The following is a 14,577-nucleotide window of genomic DNA, read 5'->3' as shown; positions in this document are numbered from 1 at the left end:
CCACATGCTTCAAGAATGGACCCCTATAGCACAGCGTTTGTAAAATAAAGGAAGTGCTTAACCCCTTCCATGCTGATGACAGCCCCCGGCCGTCATGGCACACAGTGCTCGTGTGCTGATGACGGCTGGGGGCCGTCATGACCACTCCCGCGATCGGAATGTGCCGTACAGGAGCAGAATTCCGGCCGCAGGCAAGGGGTTAAAGGAGGCCCTGTGCAAGGTTGTATTCATGCATGATTACTAGCTAGGTGAGTCAACTCCGGTGGGACAGTGCTCTGCGGGTCCGTCCATGTTGTTTTGATTATCACTTTGGGGACAAGGACGGACCCTCATTTACCCTTTTTCCTCGCTCTCCGTAGTCTTAGATGATGGTCAGACATGGACCTGCGACAGGATCGTCGAGAACAACAGTGAGGGAGTGTCTAAGAGGGATTTGGAACATGGTCTTACCTCCAACAACAGCTCATGTGCTCAATATCAGAAGGAGTTCTTGAGGGGTTTTCGCCTGAAACCATTCTGGCATACGGGTTATAAAATGTGATAGTAGTTTGGCTGTATATTTATTGTCTTATGTTTTGTCAGTGTTCCAAGATTGCACTTCCTTCAATCTTTGTTCCAGTTCTTCTTTCACCCAGGAAAGCAGATGTGTTCTACTTTTCTTCTACTCTTTCTTTTCCTATAATTCCTTTTACTCCACTCTTTCCTTTACCTTTCATTTCCTCTCTGTCCTTTGGAACCTCCCTCCCATGTTACTTCTTATGTTCCTTCGAATGCTATGCCAACATTCCTTTGCAAGCTCCTTTGTTCAAGTTCAAGTTTAGCATTTGTATAGCGCACTACTCACCCAGAGGGTCTCAAGGCGCTTGAGGGAGGGGGTACTTTACTTATCGAATATCCAAGTTTTTAGTTGTTTTCTGAAGGAGAGGTGGTTCTGTGTAAGGCAGAGGTGGGTGGGGAGAGAAATCCAGGTTTTGGCCGTTAAGTAGGAGAAGGATCTTCCCCCCATGGTGGATCTATGTATGCGTGGAATTGCGGCGAGGGCTTGATTGGACAATCGTAGTTGGCGGGTGGGGGAGTAAAAGGACAGGCGTGTGTTGAGGTATTCGGGTCCTAGGTCGTAGAGGGCTTTGTGTGCGTGGGTGAGGAGACGGAACGTTATTCTCTTGTTGACAGGGAGCCAGTGGAGGTCTTTCAGGTGACCGGAAATGTGAGCTTGGCGGGGGATGTCTAGTATGAGTCTGGCTGAGGCGTTTTGGATGCGTTGGAGTTTTTTCTGTAGTTTGGCTGTGGTTCCGGCGTAAAGGGTGTTTCCGTAGTCCAGTCGGCTTGTGACCAGTGCGTGGGTGACCGTCTTTCTTGTTTCGGTGGGGATCCAACGGAAGATTGTTTTTGAGCATACGTAGGATGTTGAAGCATGATGATGAGACTGCGTTGACTTGTCTGGTCATTGAGAGGGAGGAGTCCAGGATGAAGCCCAGGTTACGTGCGTGGTCCGTAGGTATGGGTGCGTTTCCCAGGGCCGGTGGCCACCATGAGCCATCCCAGGCGGAGGGGGATGAACCTAAGATGAGGACTTCCGTTTTGTCCGAGTTCAGTTTTAAACGGCTGTTCTTCATCCACTCGGCTACTTCTTTCATCCCTTCGTGTAGGTTGGTTTTGGCGGTGTTTGGGTCTTTGGTGAGGGAGAGGATCAGCTGGGTGTCATCTGTGTAGGAGATGATGTTGATGTTGTGTTGGCGCGCGATGGATGCGAGGGGACTCATGTATACGTTGAAGAGGGTGGGACTGAGTGATGATCCTTGTGGTACGCCGCAGATGACTTCGGTGGCCTCTGATCTAAACGGGGGAGGCGGACTCTCTGGGTTCTTCCGGCGAGGAACGAGATGATCCAAGCCAATGCTTTTCCTTGTATTCCGACGTTGCTGAGGCGTTGTATAAGGGTGCTATGACAGACTGTGTTGAAGGCTGCGGAGAGGTCAAGTAGGATGAGGGCAGCTGTTTCTCCGTTGTCCAGTAGTGTTCGAATGTCGTCTGTTGCTGCGATGAGGGCGGTCTCAGTGCTGTGTTTGGCTCGGAAGCCGGACTGTGAAGGGTCGAGGGATTTGTTGGATTCGAGGAAGGCGGCGAGCTGACTGTTGACGGCTTTCTCAATGACTTTGGCAGGGAATGGGAGGAGAGAGATGTGGCGGTAGTTCTTAAGTTCAGTGGGGTCTGCTGTGGGTTTCTTCAGAAGGGCGCTGAGTTCGGCATATTTCCAGCTTTCCGGGAAGGTAGCGGAGTTGAGGGAGCAGTTGATGACGTCTCGGAGATGGGGTGCGATAATGGAGTCTGCTTTGTTGAAAATGTGGTGGGGACATGGGTCGGTAGGCGATCATGAGTGGATGGAGTTCATCAGGCGGATGGTGTCTTCAGTGGTGATTGGGTTCCAGGCGCAAAGGTTGTTGGAGGGGGGTTTTAGTTCGGAGGTGGGTGGGGTGGACTGGTCTCCGGACTGGTTTTCAAAGCTGTTATGTATGTCAGTGCTTTTGTTGTGGAAGAATGAGGCTGGGAGTTGCAGAGGTTTTGGGAGGGAGTGATGTCGTTGGTGCCGGCGGTGGGGCTGGTGAATTCTTTGACGATGTTGAATAGTTCCTTGCTGTTGTGGGTGTTGTTGTCGAGTCGATCCTTGAATGCTGATTTCTTGGTGGATCGGATCAGTTGGTGGTGTTTGCGGGTGGCGTTCTTGAAGGTAGCCAGGTTGTCAGTGGTTCGGTTTTTTCTCCAGGCTTTCTCGAGGGTGCGACAGAACTTCTTGGATTTCTTAAGGTCATCGTTGAACCAGGGGGCTTTTTTGCTACCTAGCTTGATTTGATGTTTTTTCAAGGGTGCTAATTCGTCAGCGCTGTGGGTGATCCATTTTGTGACGTTGGTGGCTGCAATGTTTGGGTCCGATGATTTTGCAGGAGGGTTTTGGTGAAGCGATGTGAAGAGTTGGTCGGTGGTAATTTTTTTCCAGTTTCTGCTGGGAATTGGTTGTGGGTGGTTGTGGGTCGTAGTCTTTTTGTAGTTGAAGTGAACGCAGCTGCGGTCCGTCCAATGGAGAGCTGTGGTGTGATTGAAGGAGATGTGCTTGCTGGAGGTGAAGATTGGGTCGAGCGTGTGCCCGGCATAGTGGGTGGGGGTGTCAACAAGTTGTTTGAGTCTGAGATTGGCGAGGTTGTCCAGAAGGGTGGTGGTGTTGCTGTCATTGTTCTTTTCCAGGTGGAAGTTGAGGTCTCCCAGTAGAATGTAGTCCTCGGACGGGAGGGCGTGTCGGCTGATGAAGTCAGTGATGTCTTCGCTGAATTGTGTGCGGGGTCCTGGTGGCCTGTAGATGAGGGTGCCTCTGAGTGTGGTCTTGGGGTCGGTGTGGATCTGGAAGTGAAGGTGTTCGGTGGCTGTGAGGGTGTCATCGGAACTGGTCGTGATGCGGATGGTGTTCTTATGAACAATGGCGATGCCTCCTCCTGTTTGGTTGGTGCGGTCCTTTCGGATGATCTTGTAGCCGTCAGGGATGGCTATGGCGATGTCGAGCGCTGATGAGGCGTTCATCCAGGTTTCTGTCAGAAAGGCGACGTCCGGCGATGTGGTGTCGAGTAGGGTCCAAAGTTCAATGGCGTGTCTGTGAACCGAGCGGGTGTTGAGCAGGATGCACTTCAGGTGGTTAGTGTCGGAGCTCTGTTTGGAGTTTGTGGATTTGATGTGGGTCTTGATGCAGTCGAACTTGCAGGAGTGTTATGTTATGATATGTTATGTTAATTTCGATTTATATAGCGCCAAATCACCGACAGGTCTCTTAGCGCTTGCTTTGGGAACCCGTCCTGGCTTTCCCTGCAAGATAACCCCTACTGGGCATCCCCAAGGTGAAGACCAGGCATCCCATCGCGGGGGCCGTAGTGGAGATTAAGCAAGCTATTGCCCAGAGTTGCAGAGTGTGAACCCATGATTCGAGTAGGCACCGAGGCGAGAATTATCGAGTCCGTGGACATTTTGAGCTCCAGACCCTGCCGCGTCGGGAATTGAACCCTGGTCCCGGGTCTGACCTCTGCATCAGGGTCTGCCTCACTAACCTGTGAGCCACACTTCTCCACATATGGCAGGTGAAGGGTCCGTGGGTGTGTCCTGGGACGGCTTGGTAGCAGTTTGTTGGTCGGCCAGGGTTAAGGGCTGAGAGGGTTGCGGCGTTGTACGTTATGCGGGTGGACTGGATTTTGCGGGGGCCAGAGGGTCTGGCGCTGGGCGCGGTCCTGGCGCGGACGGGCGTAGACGGGCTTACCTTTGGCGCACCTTCGGCGCGCATGGGGCGCATCCGCGGCTTGTGAACGCTGCGCGTAGGCTGTTCTGACATAAGTGGTTAGTGGGGGGGCGGAGCGACGGAGGAGCAGCTGGGAGGCGGGAGCGGGGTGGAGAGACGGGCTGGGAGGCAAACAAACAACAGAATGGCAGCAGAAACAAAAGCGAAACAAGGCGAGATTGGGGCACAGTCTGGGAAGTGCAATCCAGCGCTACGACACAAATCCGGCACAAGCAAACACTCAGGCAATGCGATATAGCGCTACGATACCAATGTGGCACAATTGAAAATGCAGGCAATGTAGCGGTCCAGCGCTACAATACCAGGGAGCGTGGGGAGCGACCGCTTCTGCAGGAGTCAGGGCGGTCACAGCGCTAGGTCAGGCAGGATGATTCCTTTGCTATCTGTGGGAGGGAGGAGCAGCTGGGAGGCGGGAGCGGGGTGGAGAGACGGGCTGGGAGGCAAACAAACAACAAAATGGCAGCAGAAACAAAAGCAAAACAAGGCGAGATTGGGGCACAGTCTGGGAAGTGCAATCTAGCGCTACGACACAAATCCGGCACAAGCAAACACTCAGGCAATGCGATATAGCGCTACGATACCAATGTGGCACAATTGAAAATGCAGGCAATGTAGCAGTCCAGCGCTACGATACCAGGAAGCGTGGGGAGCGACCGCTTTGTCTGACTTCCTTGTTCTGACCGATGGATGTCAACAAATTAATCTCTTGAACTTACCTCATTTAATCCTTGTTATTTCATGTATGACTGTTGGGTATATTCTTTCCTCCATTATTACCTTTGGTGGTACTGCTGTGGCCAGGAGTGAAAGAGCAAGATAATCTATTGGATGTAAGCTGCAGATGCAGTCTAACTCTACGGTAGCAGCTTCGTGTGACATCACCACCCAACTGGAAAGTATGCAAATATATTCTAGATATGCAGTCGATTGTATCTTGGCTAAGAGCGGTGGTGTGTGTGCGGTAGTCGGAGATCAGTGTGTAATCGGGATCACCAATATGGAAAGGAACATCACCCAACACATTTTAGACATCCTAGAGAATGTTAAAGGAATGGAAAGTGGGAACTGGAGTTCGGGTTGGATCCTTGTAAAGGTGATTTATTTCATTGTGATTTTGATGTCTCGTCCAGTGCCTTCCCTTCTCTTGCTCTTATTGTGCCACCGTTCTTACTCCTAAGAAAAGTATGTGGATTCATGACACAATTGCTCCGATTATGCTGCAGAAGGAAGTAGAAGACCTCATGCAAGTAGATGAGGGCATCTTCGAGACGCTTCCCTTCTTTCAGCCTCCCTTCCTGATGATGAGAATATGGAATGTGTATAAAATATGATTGTATATATTTGTTCTTTACAATGCTTTCACATTGTTTTATGTACGTTTGCATTTGCAGCACCATTTTTTATATGGGTGCCATTTTAAATCGTAATCAAAAAGAATCCTTTGCTATTTCAGAGAAAAGGCCTCTCTTAGATTTTGTTTCTTCTGAGGCCAAGGTCTGCTTTGCTAATGAATACACGGGTCTCATTAGTGCATACCTTTCTTCTTAGATATAGGCCTTCTCCCACTTGTCTAGTGGAGGGTACAGGCAGAGTGAATTTGAATAGTAGATCAGTTCAGTTCAGTAAATCTTTATTTCGATGATTGGAAATCATCATAAAAAGTACAATATAAAAATTACATTATACAAAATAGAAAATACATTTGTTACAATTCTGAACCGAGCAGGATTAAAAACATATTAAAAGAGATATTTAAAAACATTTCAATCATCAGAGCTCAGTCTCTAGTTTTCCTAAGTCTTACTGCCACCTTCCAAAAGTTTACAATAGAGCACAGAGTTCGTGTATCAATAGCCATTTGTAAAAAAAAGTCAGGGCAATCTTTGGCTTGACGGATTTTGGCCTCTTTTAAAATGTCAACAAGAAATCTCCGTCGGGGCATTTGATAAAAAGAACACAAAAGTACAAAATGAAGGGTGTCCTGCGGAGACCTATTGTCGCAGCCGCAGGCACCCTTCTGCTGAACTGTCACCGTAAAACCTGAGGGATAAGCTAAAATATGATGTAACAAGTTGAGCCTAAAACGGCACATTAAAAATCTATCCTGATGGTTGTGCATTAAAAATAAATAGGGCTCCATACCTACTCCATTACTCACTAAATGATGTGTAACAACTGATTTTTTTTTAAAAATTCAGAGTTTAATCTTTGTTCTTCAAATTTATCTAGTAGCTCTCTTTTAATTTGATGTCTACATATTGTGGTGATGGAGGTCGGGTCACTGAAGAGTAGTAAATGGTTGATGGACCTTAGAGTCTCTTTAATGTACCTCAGCCATGGGATATGGAGGTTATTGAACTTTTGCAAGCAGTCACTGACTATTTGTCTGCTTAATTCCGCGTCAGGATTAGCCCATAACCTAAGCCATGTCGTAATAGGTCTCACCTTCACCAGGTCAGTGATATATGGAATCCCCAGTTCAGTCTGAGCTATACCTGCTGAGGTGCCTTGGGGTATCTTCAATATCCTCCTTAGGAATTTATCTTCCTCCAGTTGTAGAGACCTTGCATCCCTAAAACCCCAAACCTCTGCGCCGTATAAAGCCTTTGCGGTACTAATAGCTACATATAAGTTCATCACCTGTTCTGGAGACCACCGGCCCAGTCTACGAGCAAAATTAGAAATCGCCCCGTTTGCAGAGACCAACTTTCTGCATCTTTCCTCTATTAAGAGGTCAAACTTTATATCCCTGTCAAACAGAAGGCCCAAGTAAGAGAAGGAGCTTACAGTTTCTAGTTTAAGGGACCCTATTTTGAATAAAAATTTCCCCCATGGTTTCTTGCCAACTATCATCACATAGGATTTGCTCAGATTCACGGACAGATCTAGTTTGTCCATGAAGGCCACAAACCCATCAACGAGATGTTGCAAGCTCAGAGCTGTCCTGGCAAGCAGAACAGCGTCGTCTGCATATAGCAGAACCGGAATGTGGCGCTTTCCTGCTTTAGGGCAATCCACATTTAGGGCAACCAAACTTCTCTCCAAATCATTAATGTAAAGTGAAAACAAAAATGGGGCAAGGATACACCCCTGCCTCACTCCACTAGTGCACGGGAAGGGATCGGTGCTCCCCCCCGCGTTGTTGCGGACCTTGGGAATGGTGTTCCAGTGTAATTCCTTGAGAATATTAATGAGTCCAGGATCAATTCCCAGGTTACTCATCAATTCCCACAGTTTCCTCCTATTTACATTATCGAAGGCTGCCGCCAAATCCATAAAGCCCATATAGAGCGTACCCTTACTAGCCCTAGTGTATTTGGCGGCTAATAAGTAGAGATTAAGGCATTGATCGCTTGTTGATTTGCCTGATCTGAAGCCATATTGGGTATCGGCTATAATGTTGTGTTCTTCTGCCCATGACATCAGGCGACTTAGAACTGCCCTGCCCAACAGTTTGGCTGAGACATCTATCAGTGATATCGGTCTATAGCATTGAGGATTCTCCCTACTTCCTTTTATGAAAATAGGGACAATAGGGTGCTGTAGACCAAGATCGTGGCAGACCCGACCTGATAGCTGCATTCAACACCCTGGTCATAATAGGAGCCCAAAGGTCGGTATTACTTAGATAAAGATCGGGAGGAGTGCCATCAGGGCCGGGGGCTTTATTCCGGGTTAGCCCTCTTATTGGTTGAGTGATTTCCTGGAGTGAAAATTCCACCTCACTGGTTCGCGGCCCATCCCAGCCCCCTTTGGACGCCTTATCGCCCTAATGATTGTAAAGGCTCCTAAAATGTGCCACCCACTGTTCTGGAAGGATGTTATTACTTACGGCCGGGGTGTTTCTATCTTGAAAACAGGGTCCGTTAATTATTTTCCAAAATGTGTTAAAGTCCCTGTGTTCCCCAGCTTCTCTCAGGTCCGCCCAGACTTCTGCTTGTAGTGTGAGCTTGCTCTGCTTTACCTTTATTTTGTATGCATTTCTACATGAGGCTACATTCTGTTTATCTCTAGGAAGGGTTTTAAGACATGATTTTAGGGCCCTGAGTGCCTTCGCACATTCGGCGTCAAACCAGCATGGCTGTGTTTCCATTTTTTTTGGCCCATTTACTTTCAGGAGTTCACCTACCATGTTGGTTAGTGACTCAAACACGGAAACTAACACCCCACCATCTACTGAGGGGTCAAGGCAATCATCAATCTGTTTTTTGCTATCTTTTATCAAGGTTCGGTAGAACTCCTCTGCATTGATTTTAGCCCATCTGAGCCGTCTCCCCTAATCCGTTGGGCGCAGCTCAATGGCTGCCAATTGCTTTCTGGTGGGTCGGGTGCTGTGTATTAACTCCACGGTCAATGGGTTGTGGTCGCTAAAAGGGTTCCAATCTATTCTCACCTCCTTGACCCTGTCCTTATCAAAGGAGGAAATCAGCATGTAATCTATAATAGAGTGGCAACCTCTGCCCTTGAATGTTGGTGAAAGGTAGCCATCCCTACCAGGGGTCACCATATCTATTGTTAAGGCGTGGGTATCCACTAACTTCATGAGGGTTTTCCCCTCCTGGTTGTGCTCAAAGTGAGTCCCACTCTCTATCGGGCATGAGGACCAATCTGCGTTTGCAGGGAGCAGTTTGGGGCAGAGGTGGCAGTTTAGATCACCCATAATTAAAACTACTGGTTCTCCGCCCTTTCTCTGTAGTTTAGTGACGCAATTGAGCCTATAATCTAATTCTTGTATTGCAGTTTGATTACCTTCCCCAGACACAGAATTATAGACATTAAATATCAGCAGCCTTAACCCCGGCCCCTGGAATTCAGCCGCCTGAACAGTGTGCGATGACCATAAGGGTTGTGACCATGAGCCTTCTAACTCTAGATCAACATATAAAGCGAATCCACCCTTTGCCCTGCCAGATCTTCCTTCAATTGCCGGGACAAAAAAGCATTTATACCCCTCTAGTTGGTAGGGGATGGCTCTACCGCCCAGGTCTCCTGGAAGGCTAAGATATGAAACCCTGGGAGATTGTTTATCCAGTCAACATTGTCAAATTTCCCTGCTAGGCCAGCAATATTCCAAGATAGTATCCTCAGGCCTTCTCTCGGTACTTTCCCCTCCTCTTCGCCCTGTGTTAGTGTTCTTGGGTCTACTGCACTACCCTTAGGCATTTCCTGGTCACCCGTGCATATGCGTGTCTGTGGTGCATCCAACCTCTCTACTGGGCTACTTTCTAGAGCCATGTGAACCCTTGGTTTATTCTCTGTCATTTTGGTCACCTTTTCGGGGGCTTGTTGGGGTAGTCAGTCTAGTTCCTCCATGGATTGTAGTGGACTGAATCTATTTGCCCATGATGCATAATCCTGCCCTCTCTGCTCTTCCACTCCAGGCCAGTTTCTTGGCCAGTTTCTTACTCCCGAAGAACCTAGTCTATCTTGGGCAAAGTACAGGGGATTTTGAGCACGTCTCCTTGGGTAAAAATATCCTAGTGGTAAGGAGCATATGGTGCTGGTGTTATTTTTGTTATGTCCACACAAAATGTATTTCACTAGGTCAGGGTCCCTGAAGTTTACCACAATGCAGTCTCCTGTGATATCTTTCCTCCTGCTGCCCAACCAGTTTGTTCTTCTTACGAGTAAGATCTCCCCGCATTCTCCTCCCCTCAGGGGCCTATGTATAGTCAGCCACTTAGTTATTTTTGTTTTTAACTCAGCATGTGACTCTCTTTCCCCGTCCCTGAGTACTGAACACCAGAAAAGACAACAACATAGGGGCATGCTTCAGGTGGTAGATGGATGGGTGTCGGTACATAGTCTGTGGGAATGTCTAAAGTTTCATACCTGGACTGGGATTTCTCTGAGCAACCATGATTCTTTTGCATTTCCTGGTTGTGAGAGTGTGGTATTAGTACTCTGAGATGACTTTTCCTGGGCCTTTTTTCCACCTTGATTGGTGTTACCCCTTTCTCCCTGCGCTGCAGTCGTAGGTGTATCATGAACTTCTACCATGTTACAATGTTCATTGCTCACACAACCATTTCTGCCCACTACATGGACCTCCGGCCTAGTCCCCACTGCTGGGCGATTTGCAATTTGAATACTATCAGGTGCTCCCTTGCATCTACCCTGCTTGGCTAGTTCATTTATTGCTTTATCTAGCTTGCTAATTATTGGTTTCAATTGATTAACAATAAAAATTTCCATACGCTTTTGGAAGTCTCCGATTACTTTCTCCAGCCATCGTGGTGGGTTTGCTGACCTCCTACTGACTCTTCAAACTCTTCAATCACTACCTCCCCTCAGGGATGAACAAAGCCAAGAAAGGGGTATACATGAAGTCCATGCGTAGGGTCAGTAGACCAAGGAATAGGAATATATTAGCACTGTTCGAGATAGTTGAGCTCACACCTGCAGAAGACCCCTCCCAACATCACCTACTAAGAACATACTGCTCCCCCGCTTCCACCTCTAGCAGGGATAGACTATACCATAGCTCCTTATAACACTCTGGTTAAGGGGATGGTGAAATACGTTGAGCTAAGAACACAAATAAATAGGGAATACCCGTGCCTCTATGCTAATGGCACACCTTGGAACATATGCCGAGATAAAGAGCAAGGTATACATACAGTTAGAAGTGATGTGTTCAAACAATGAACAAGAGAAGGGATATGTTGGAGGGTCAAGTTTTAACGTCTTAAGTTAGTTTGCCCATCCCTACCATAAACAGTCAGTAAGTAACAGCCCACATACCCCTTGAAACCCTGCATATAGGCTTAAACCAAAGCCCACTGCCTCAAAAGTTACCTTTTCTTGATAATAAAATCTACTAGGCCTTGATGCTCTTGAAAATGCATTTCTTTCGTGCACAGCCCGGTGTTGTAGCTTAGGCTACCGCAGAACCACAGAAACTTTTCATAGTTACAAGTACAGGCGCTTCACACCCCCACACGGGGCCCAGCTGGTACACTCTTGTCATTTCACAAGTATTGTTTAATTCATTTTTTAGTATGCAATGTTCCAAACTTGCTCAGATGCAACCGCAGCAGCACCTTGTGATGGTAACACCTGCCTTTAAGTTCTGGTCTCATATGTATTTTTAGAGATATGTACGCTACATATATTCTTTGTTTATATTTTGCGATCAAGCATGACAGACCACCACCCCCAAACACCTGACACACTGGCCTGCCACTTTGGTGTTCTCAGGACTTTAGCACCACCACTGTAGCCGTGTGGTCATGCTGTAGGAGTGAGGTCAAACACCTGCACCATTACCTACGTCAATGCGGTCTGACCATTTTTGCTCTAAACAGGTATAATAGTCCCAGCACACCCTATAGGAGCCAGAACTGTCCTGCAAGTGCCTGGCACAAGAGTGGGCTCTCCGTCCGGCCATTTATCTGACTTGAGACTTCAAGCCTACCTCTCAGGTTATACCTCCCAGTCTAGATAACCTATTTGCCTTTTTTAAATCTCTAACTATACTCGGTATTTTTCACCCACACCCAATTCCTTGCATTTAGGGTCTCTTGAAATGTTAATCTTGCATGGCTAGTTCTCTTTCGAAAAGCTTGTCTCTAGGCGCTATATTCTCATAGAATGCATTCTGTGTCTTTTGAATCTCTTACTGATTTCAATTATACAGTTTTACAGGTCCTAATTCCAGCATGTCTTCTAGGCTCTTGCACATTATAAATGTGAACTTGCGTTTTTATTCCTGACGGAGTAAAGTCAGGCTTTCAACTTTTTTCTGCTCATGCTAATTAAATTAATAAATGTATTTTCTGATGTACTTTAAACCTAACAAATAAAATGCCACTCCAAACGTCATCTTTGTCATCTCATATCTTATTTCCTTGTTTCTCAGTGAAGAGTTGCTTAGAGGTGACTCAGTGGCTTGCGACCACAAGTGACTACATCCAAAGGGCATTTAGTTCCCTTTAATAGGAGTAATCTGGTCTGACTCATGGTGGTCTTGATCCTATGGGTGGGGTTCTGTTCTGTCTCATGTTGGTCTCATGATCCTACACGTGGGGTAATCTGGTCTGGCTCACGTGGTCTCATGATCCTATGGGAGGGAGGGTAATCTGGTCTGGCTCATGGTGGTCTCATGAACCCACGGATGGGGAGGGGTAATCTGGTCTGGCTCATGGTGGACTCATGATCCTACGGGTGGGGTAATCAGGTCTGGCTCATGGTGGTCTCATGATCCTATGGGAGGGAGAAGGGGTAATCTGGTCTGGCTCATGGTGGTCTCATGATCCTATGGGAGGGAGAAGGGGTAATTTGCTCTGGCTCCTGGTGGTCTCATGATCCTATGGGTGGGGTAATCTGGTCTGGTTTATGGTAATCTCATGATCCTATGGGTGGGGTAATCTGGTCTGGCTCATGGTGGTCTCGTGTTCCTACTGGTGGGGTAATCTTTTCTGGCTAAAGGTGGTCTCGTGATCCTATGGGTGGTCAGGCTCATGGTGTTCTCATGATCCTACGGGTGGGGTAATATGATTTGGCTCATGGTGCTCTCATGATCCTACGGGTGGGGGGGTGGGGGGGGTAATCTGGTCTGGCTCATGGTGGTCTCACAATCCTACAGGTGGGGGGTAATCTGCTCTGGGTCATGGTGGTCTCATGATCCTACGGGTGGGGTAATCTGGTCTGGCTCATGGTGGTCTCATGATCCTATGGGAGGGAGGGGTTAATCTGGATCATGGTGGTCTCATGATCCTACGGGCGGGAGATAATCTGGTCTGGCTCATGGTGGTCTCATGATCCTACGAGTGGGGTAATCAGGTCTGGCTCATGGTGGTCTCATGATCCTATGGGAGGGAGGGGTTAATCTGGATCATGGTGGTCTCATGATCCTACGGGTGGTCTGGCTCATGGTGGTCTCATGATCCTACGGGTGGTCTGGCTCTTTCTTCCAAACATCTTGTGTCGATATAGATGTGGCCATCTTGCAGCACTGCTCTACGTCAGAACAAAAGGGCAGGAGTGTGCCGTATCTATGTTATACCACGCATTCCTGTCCTTTTGCCCAGCGCAGGCGCACAATGGGCTGCCATGCGCCAATACAGGCAGCCTTTCTCCATGGTGCAATGCAAGGGTGCCTGTGTTGCAGGGTTGATTGATTTTGTGCAGGAAGGGAGACCTTCCTGCACAAAGTCAATCACAAGAGGCGATTTCCTATTTCTATGTGTGCTGCGGAATGAAGCACTAATAGAAAACGCAAAGCACGAGGAGAAGTAATAATAAACCTCCTAGTTGCGCCTCCCTAACACCACCCCGGGGGGGCGTTAGATTCTGACGTATTCCCGGGTTCACAATCTCTCGTAAATCTGGGAATACGTCATGTTGCATGAGTGTTGTCTGGGAACACCCACAGTAACATCCATGGAACGCCCGTTTCTTGCAGTTTTCTGCGTGAAAGGGGCACATATTTATAAGGCCATGAAAAGCTTTACGTGGCCTTATAAATATGCAGTGGTACGTTGTGCCACTGGAACATCAAAAAAGTAAAGTTCTGGCAGCACAAATGTGCCAGTCTCTGGGTTCTACGTGCACCAGCATGGAACCAAGCTAGATGCCAACCATCTGGTCAGCTCTCTGCCTGAGTTGGCTTCATCTTGCCAACCACGAGCAGCATCTCCTTTTGGATTCTAGTGAAGAACATGTTAGCCCTGTGGGTCCCCCTCAGGTTGAACGATTTGCAACTTGAGATAACGCCCATTGTCCACAATTGAGTGTCCTCAAGTTTACACTATGGGAAATGTTGGGGGACACATTTCGGTTGAGGTGGAGTTTTCCGCTTCACTACACCTTTCTTCCCATATCCTTAATTCCTCTAGTTGTCAGGAACATCCACCATGACTGGTGCACCTAGTCAGTTTATTCTGGAAGGTAAAATTCATACATCGCCTGACGTGTTAATCATACCGTGGACCCTTCGAAGGCTCTCGTTTCAGAAGGTTTCCATTGTGCTCTGTCGCTGGTCCTGCAGAGTTGTGCAGTAGACGAAGGGTTCAGCATGCCTCATGAATCTCCAATCATAGTAAGATTTGTGATGAGGCTGGCACATACCTTTGCACCTATTCCCTTTCTTATGCGTCAATGGACTTGTTTTCACATTTCTGAGCCCTTCCACAAATACCAGCTATGGTTACTGATCCTGTACACCGTTTTTTATTGCTATTATTTTGATGATGTACAACAAACAACAATGCTTTGCTGTAGACTTATTATGAACTAAGACA

The 14,577-nt window shown here is 47.6% G+C and overlaps 1 protein-coding gene across 1 annotated transcript in view; it reads right to left on the bottom strand.

Annotated features, from left to right (window-relative positions):
• LOC147737710 (uncharacterized) overlaps positions 1-14,577 on the bottom strand; it is a gene marked incomplete at its 5' end in the record, with an annotated part of 334,361 nt that overhangs the window by 304,974 nt on the left and 14,810 nt on the right.

This window comes from Lissotriton vulgaris, chromosome 1_1 (genome assembly GCF_964263255.1).
Source record: "Lissotriton vulgaris chromosome 1_1, aLisVul1.2, whole genome shotgun sequence".
Taxonomy (NCBI): Eukaryota; Metazoa; Chordata; class Amphibia; order Caudata; family Salamandridae; genus Lissotriton; species Lissotriton vulgaris.
This window is presented reverse-complemented; position numbering and strand designations above follow the sequence as displayed.